The sequence below is a fragment of the Camellia sinensis genome, chromosome 1 (genome assembly GCF_055761805.1).
Source record: "Camellia sinensis isolate YWXY chromosome 1, ASM5576180v1, whole genome shotgun sequence".
NCBI lineage: Eukaryota > Viridiplantae > Streptophyta > Magnoliopsida > Ericales > Theaceae > Camellia > Camellia sinensis.
The window spans coordinates 120574558-120582539 of NC_138961.1; positions in this window are offsets into that span (position 1 = coordinate 120574558).

Genomic DNA, 7982 nt, shown 5'->3' on the forward strand with positions numbered 1-7982 from the left:
TGCAACGCCTTTCCAGCTACTTCACCCCAATCCCATCCCGAGGATGTGCTCAAGCTTGTTCATAAGTAGACAGATTGTGCGCTGACGTATAGCCCCCCGTCAACAACTATAATATTTGGTACAACCCAGGCCTCAGCTAGGGTAAATCCTGACAAGAATACATCCTCTGTGCCATGCTCAATCTCCAGAACTAGTGTAGAAACCTTTGGCGGCAGATATATCGAAGAATTCCCAAAAATGATTACCACCCCCTTCCCGTGGGGGTACTTCAGCATTTGGTGCAGGGTGGAAGAGACAGCCTTCACTTGGTGCTGCCACGGCCGCCCCAGGAGTAAATTGAAGGTGGCCAGGACATCCAAGACATGAAACTCAGTATCCTGTTGCCCCGGACCAACCTGAATCCGAATCTGTACAGTCCCCATCACCTCTCGACTGGTATTATCATAGGCCCGTATCACCTGGGCAGTTGGCACAAAATCCACGGTTTCAACCCGATAGCATATGTCGTTCTCAACGAACACACATTGATAGCAGATCCTGTGTCAACAAGGACCACTGGTATCCATTTCTCTCCATATTCGACAGAGATATAGAGCGGTTTGTTATGATTTGAGCCCTCAGGCGACAGTTCCTTGTCAGTGAAGGTCAATGTCGGGGAAGCTCCTCCCAGGAAAACCAACCCTACTAACTGCTCAGGAGTTGTATCGATTGAAAGTTTAGCCCTGTCCATTGCAGAAAGAACGGCTTGTCTGTAAACTCTTGAGGCCATAAGCAGTCCCTAGATGGAGATGTATGCTTGAGTTTTCTTGAGCTGTTTCAGTACAGCCTCCTCCTCCAGCTGTTTTTCCTTCTGCCTCTCTGCTTCTTTGTCCTTCCTGGATGCCTCTGGTTGGTCCAAGTGTGGGGGTTTGAAATACTGCCCACTCCTGGTCATATGGTCAACCTCCTCAACGTACTAGGTGTCATCCGGTTGGTTCTGCCCCCAATCCACGTCAGTGTGGGCAAGACGTAAGTCGTCGTCTTCCTACCACATGCCATCGGCAACCGACAGACAGTTGTCCGGCTCCGTAGCAACTGTTTCGGTGCTCGCGACACATTTCGTCCCTGCAGGGGCCTTGGCCTTCCCAGCCCTCTCAAGATCCTTAATCTTTTCTTGCTCAAGACGCTTCAATGCAGCCTCCTGTTCAGTGACTACTGTACTTAAACTGCCCGAATCCCGAGCAAAATTCTTAGCACCGATGCTCTCCGGCGATTTCTCTTGATTCTCGGCCATTCTGGCCACTACTGATATCCAAACTTCTGATTGCCCCTGTTCTGGCTGAGGCGCCTCAACAACATCTGCCTCGTCGCTGAGCCACCCAGTATTTTCTACTGATCCATCCAGATCAAACCAGTTGACAGTCACATCCCCTGGATCCTGTTCATTGAAGAATTGCAGATTCACGATATCCTCCTCCAGCTCTGCTAGATCATCTAACCCCAGACTCGGTCCATCCTCTCGAATGCAGACGTACCCGAATGTCCAAGCTCCGTGCGGCGAAATGGCGCAAAATCCGTTTTGTTTATTAGCTATTACAGTTCGGACTCAATGTCACAGTTCCGAATCTAATCTCGCAAAGTGCAATACAAGATCGATAAATCACCAAAGAGTCCAAATCCAGAAAATCGTTTTGGAAATCAGATTTTAATAAAGAAGTACCAAACATGGACTGCTTTGCCAAATACAGAGTCGCCACCAAAATATTTTATTTTGGGGAATTTAGAAAACCCTGACTCGTGCCTAAGGCCACGTGTCCATCATCACCAAAGTTGCCTCGGCTCGGGAACTTGGGTACGAGAGGGGAAGGTCATGCAATGAGCACCCATGCACGCCCGATCAAAGATCAGCCTTTACTAAGCATGATGTTTTGTTTTTTAAAACACATGTGTTCTTATTCCAGTTTATTAGCTAGAATTACTATGTGATGCGCACAACACACAAGTATAGACTAGATTGCCTAAGTTGGAACAAAACATCTCATGTTCGTTTGTAAATGGTTTGAAGGTGCTACTCGCAAGTAGGCTAAGACGTGGATTTGCCACCCCAAAGTGGGCTTAGAAAACATGATTTTGCCACTCTCAAGTGGGCTTAAAACACACATTTTGATGAATTATTCCAATTTAAGTAGTCTAACCTTCACCCATAGGCATTCAAGCAGTTAATCACTTAACTAGTTAGCCTCATGGCAAGCATGCTATCATGGCAATCACTCACACACATGCAAGATGCTAAAGCATAAAAGCTTACCTAGTACTCCGAGCCAAAATAATAGCTAGTTAGTAATCAATGCATGATCCTAGCGTATGTTAAGATGGCTAATGCAACACATGCAAAATGCAACTAGAAATGGGCTCGGCTACTCTAAATTGGCATATGAGATGCAACTTGATAATCATGTATTCAAGTAGAAATTGAAATAGAATGCAGTTAGTATGATGCGCTGAGCCCGGTGCATGCAATACAGATGAATGTATACAAACATGCTATCATAAGTATGCTAATCAAAACACGACCTAGAACTAACCATCGTAAGTGGTTAAGTAAAAGGGAGAAAGACGTGGGGTTAGAAGACATGCAGTACACTCACGTACACTTATTACAAAATTCGCCCTCTCGACGGAGGGTCCGAATGAATAATACAAACCAACTAATTAATTAACTACCCTAGCTAATTAATTATTACAAAACTCTTAACTAATTAAACAAATTAATTAAGTTACAAAAACCAACTAAGTAAGGAAGGACATAAGCTAAATTGAGCAGCCACAGCTCTGCCTCGGAATGATGAATGATGCATGCTCGATCGCCTCGCTCGGAAATCCGTTGCCATGCCTCATGTTGCCTCTGTTTGCACTGTTCTACACCTCTGAAAACTGTACAAATCTCTGTGATGCTTGTGAACCACCTCATGGACATGTTGAGAGGCCATCGGCCAAGGGAAAAGGGTCATCGACCACTTTTGAGTCCATCGACCAAAAAATGTTAGCCGATCGGCACTCCAGATAGCTGATCGGCCTTTTCTTCCTACAGGCTGCTCCTTTTGCTGTAGCAGAGTACAAACAGAGGCATGGCAATACATTTGCAAGAAAATGTTGTGCAACTACACCCCTTATCATATTTGAGACTCAAAGGAGTGTAGTGCTCGACTCTCCAGTCATCAATCACGCATTTCAATGCATGATGGCCAAAGAGACCGAGTCGCACAATTCAATGTGAATGAAATGCACAAAAACACATAATGCCTTAACCTCTATCATGCATGATTAAGAGGGTCGGTGACCGAAGATTGAGGCACGTTTCATCACTTCAAGTATGAAACGTCCCTCGTTCCTCGTGTTTGGCTTAACACCCCAAACCAAACACAATGTAATGCGTGCAACATAGAGATGTTGTCCAATGCAACATAAGCATGCCAAACGCAAATGTAACAAGCATGCAAAATGCAATGCAACCTAAGCATGCAAAAACCACAAAATGGAACAAGCATGCAACAACATCCAAGACACATACATAATGGACTTAAACCACAGATGGACAGACCTCAGCCATACCAAAAACACTTGCCAAAGTGATGAATTGATGACATGAAATGCACATACAAACATGCATGCCAATTGGCCCAAGAATTAAGGCATGAAGACACCAACTCTTAAGAGCACTTAAAGAGTGAAAGGTGTGGATAAGTGAAAATACTGCAGGCCCTAAAATTAAGCATGGAATGATGCCAAATCAACCACATAACACAAGGATAGCATGCAAGAAAGCTCAAAGCTTCAAACTTAGCAAAGGGACTTAAACTATGGCCATGCAAAGCAAGACCCAAAGGGTCAAGGGCACCCAAAATAGTCCCAAGACAGGTCAAGACAAGACTAAAAACAAGTTTGAACCTAGCCAACACAAGCTAGAAAAAAAGTCCAAAAAGCATGAGGCATGCAAGGCTAACAAAGGGGGATTACACTACACCTATGACAACCAAACATGGCATGATTTAACCAATAAAAATCAGAGTTATGGCATGTCAAAATAAGCCCAAAAATCCACTGAGATGGCAGCCCAAAGTCCTAAGCATAAAGGCATACACAATGATCCATTCTCAAGGCATAAAACACCAAACCTTCAAAACATCAAAAGGGTGGAAAATGCAAGTGTATGGCCACACTGCATGGACTGAAATCACATATGAAATTATGCCAAATCATGAAAATGGTCTAAGCAATGCATGCTAATGACTTGGACACTCAAAGCTAACAAGCTAGATTGAACCAAGGCTATAAAAAAAAAAAAAAAAAAAAAGTGCATGCATGACTAAAACATGACTAAAAGCTTCTTTGAGTTGAGCCAAAACATGCAAGAATGATGATCCAAATGCAAGATGCATGTTAAGGCAATAGAGAGGACTACACTACAAGTGCATAATGCATGTAAGAGGCTATTAAACCAACCTTAGACAGAGGTATAACATGGAAAAATAACACCAAATACTTGCTGAAATGGAGCCAAAACATGCTAAGCGAACATGCTACTATTATGAGCCATTTATACTAGCATACAAGACACAAGGAGAGGGGGGTGTCCCTCTCCTATTCAAGACTCTAAAACTACTTTTTCACAATTGAAAATCCTCTGGATTTCAGTGGTGAGAAGATCAAAACAAGGTGGTCCCAAAGCTCAAAAAGAAAGGCACAAAACATGGCCAAACAAGGCCTAAGAGGAGGTAGACTACCCCCAACACAAAAGTGACCTTAAACAAACATCACAAGCATGAAAAATCAGAACTTTTTACAGTTTAAAGTTAAACTTAAAACAATATGCAAGTAGGTCTAAAAGCTTAAGCCAAAATAGGGGATTAAAAGTTAGAATCTCACCCTTGAAGAACACCTTCAAGAACACAACTCCAGCACTCTTCTCTGAGTTCAAACCAAACCAAAAACACTAAAATCAACTCCTCAATACCTCAGCAACAAAAGGATGGTGTTCTAGTAGGTGTTTGTGTGCAATAGTGTGAAGGATTTACACTTGTGGGCACAAACAAGAGCCAAACAAGAGAGAGGTAAAATATAAAGAGAGAGAGATATAGAACTTGTATATCTAATTCTTAGACCCTCTGGAAAGGGAGGGGAGGCTCCCTTCTTATAGAATTTCAATTCTCAAGCTTGTTGGACAAGCTTGAGTCTTGAATGCAATCCCTCCATACACGTATATAGAGGATGAGAATTGTGCTCACCAGCTATCACAGTTGGCACAAAATATCTGCAAAAAGCAGATGGAAAGGTCTCGGCTCAAAAATATGTCCGATCGACCAAAAAGAGTGTCGATCGACCAAAAAGAGTGCCGATTGGCCAACACTTATGGCCAATGGAAAGAAAACATGGCCGATGGCACAATGCCTTAGCCGATAGGTTGTAGGGATGGCCAACAAGCCACCCTCTTCCCTCAGAAGAAAAACCACAAGTCCTTGGTCCACAACCAAGCACAAAACAGACAAGTTGAGAGATCCTAAGGCAAGGCGCGCAGCCGAGACCTTCGGGAACTCAAAATGAACACGAGCATGGATGATCATCGAGCATTTAAACGATGACGTCCAAGTCTTGAGGATAGTCAAAAATGGGGTGTCTACAGTTGCACCTCTTTGACAGAACTCGAAAGTCATAAGATGATGAGAGTAAATGTCAAAGCCCAGAGACGACCCATTTTTGACGAGGCCGAAGACTTAGACAAGCATACAAGATAGCAAAGAGATGCGCCCACAGGTAGGGGCAAGATGCAAAATGACATGCACAATGCCGAACATAACTTATGATCATGCAAAGAGAGCTGTAATGAAGCATTTATGCAAAATAAATACAACAGTTTAAGCAAGTGAAAAAGAAAGAGTAGTCTCACACATTCCAACAGAAAGGATGTAAGAAAAGTATGCAATTCTCACTGCGTTTCACGTGAAAAATACTAAAAGCGACTACGGAGGACACCCGGAGTCTCAAACACAACATCTCTTAGCGTATCATACGCAGGAGAGGAAAGGATTGTGCAAGCAAACGCAGTCACCCAAACGCTTACCAAACACGAGAGGAGAGAGATACGTCCAAACGCATGCCAAATGCGAGTGGAGAAGGATAGCAGTTAAACTGAACCGAGACTTCCCTTGAATGAACCGTACATACAATATCGTGCCTACAAAAGAAAGAAATTCAACAGGTACAATATAGTAGAAACACATGTACAATCGTTAGATGAAGAAATCATTTCAATATGAGATAAACATGAGCATAACAATGCAAGTAGGGCATAACATTGCAAGTAAAATGAGCATAACAATGCAAATAAAGGCATACGTGACAACGCAAGCAAGGGGTACCTAACACTGCAACCTAAGTGTACGCATAACAATGCGAGCAAGACGTGCTTGACAACGCAAGTAGAGAGGTGCATAACAATGCAAAAAGTGTGCGCGACAACGCAAGTGAGGTGGTGCATAGCAATGCAACTGAAACAAGCATGACAATGCAAGTGAAACATGCGTGACAATGCAAGTAAAACATGCGTGACAACGCAAGGAAGGGGTGCGTGACAATACAACCTAAGTGTACGCATAACAATGCAAGAAAGGCATGCGCAACAACGCAAGCCAAGGGTGCATAACCACATGTAAGTAAAGCGTGCGCGACACCGCATACAATGTGTGTGGCAACAAAGGCTTAAACACATATAAGTAAAGCATGCACGACAACGCAAGCAATGTGTGTAGCAAGGAAGGCATAAACACATGTAAGTGAAGCATGCGCGACAATGCATACAATGTGTGTCATAATGCGAGAAGGTGCATAAACACATGTAAGTAAAGCATGCGTGACAACGCATACAATGTGTGTAACAATGCGAGAAGGTGCATAAACACATGTAAGTAAAGCATGCGTGACAACGCATACAATGTGTGTAACAATGAAGGCATAAACACATGTAAGTAAAGCATGCGCGACAACGTAAGCAATGTGTGTAACAATGCGAGAATGTGCATAAACACATGTAAGTAAAGCATGCGCGACAACACATACAATGTGTGTAACAATGCGAGAAGGTGCATAAACACATGTAAGTAAAGCATGCGCGACAACACATACAATGTGTGCAACAATGTGAGGAACAAAGAGAGGCATATATTCAATGGAAGTATGGTAAAGGCATGTTATTCACGATGTTAAGATGCAACTTCAAAGTAAGACGAAGCATGCTTAATGCAACAGCGAAAAGACACATAACAAGCTCGCTTATTACAAACATGACAAAACATTGTAATGTAACACAAAGCGATTCTCGAATTTCACAATATACAAAAGGATACGAAAAGTATACACCTCACGCGTATCGAGTGCCGCACATGGAAGGCACGGTTTGAGGTCAACACGAAGGTCGATTAAGCTTCAAAAGTGTGTTTTCTTGCACTTTCTTGAAAGATGAGGGTACCAATCAACAATACTTACCCAAACAAGGGCATTGGAGGTTCATCGACCACAAGGGGATGCCATCGGCCATCCATCGGTCATAAAAGGAGATAACCAGCCAACAATTTTGCCGGTCGGCTAACAATTTGGCCGATCGGCCAAAAATGGCAATTTCGGGGCAGTTTTGACATTTCACCTAGAGTCTTTAAATATAGGGCCTCAAACCCTATTATTTCACTTCTCCCTTGCCAAAAATCCTTGCTCTCTCTCTAGGTCATTTCCCGCCCTTAGATCCGAGCTTTTCCTTTGTTTTTGAGCCTCCCGTAACTTCCGATTCGCGAAAACCTCTTCGTTCCAAACACTTTAAACCGAACAAAACACGATTTCAATGCCGCATTCTTGATTTCCACTACTTGGGGTTTGTTTCCCATCGAGTTTACGTTGATTCCCGTCCCATCTTCTGAGCCTTATCATTTTCTTCCATTTTTCACCCCTCGGGGTTG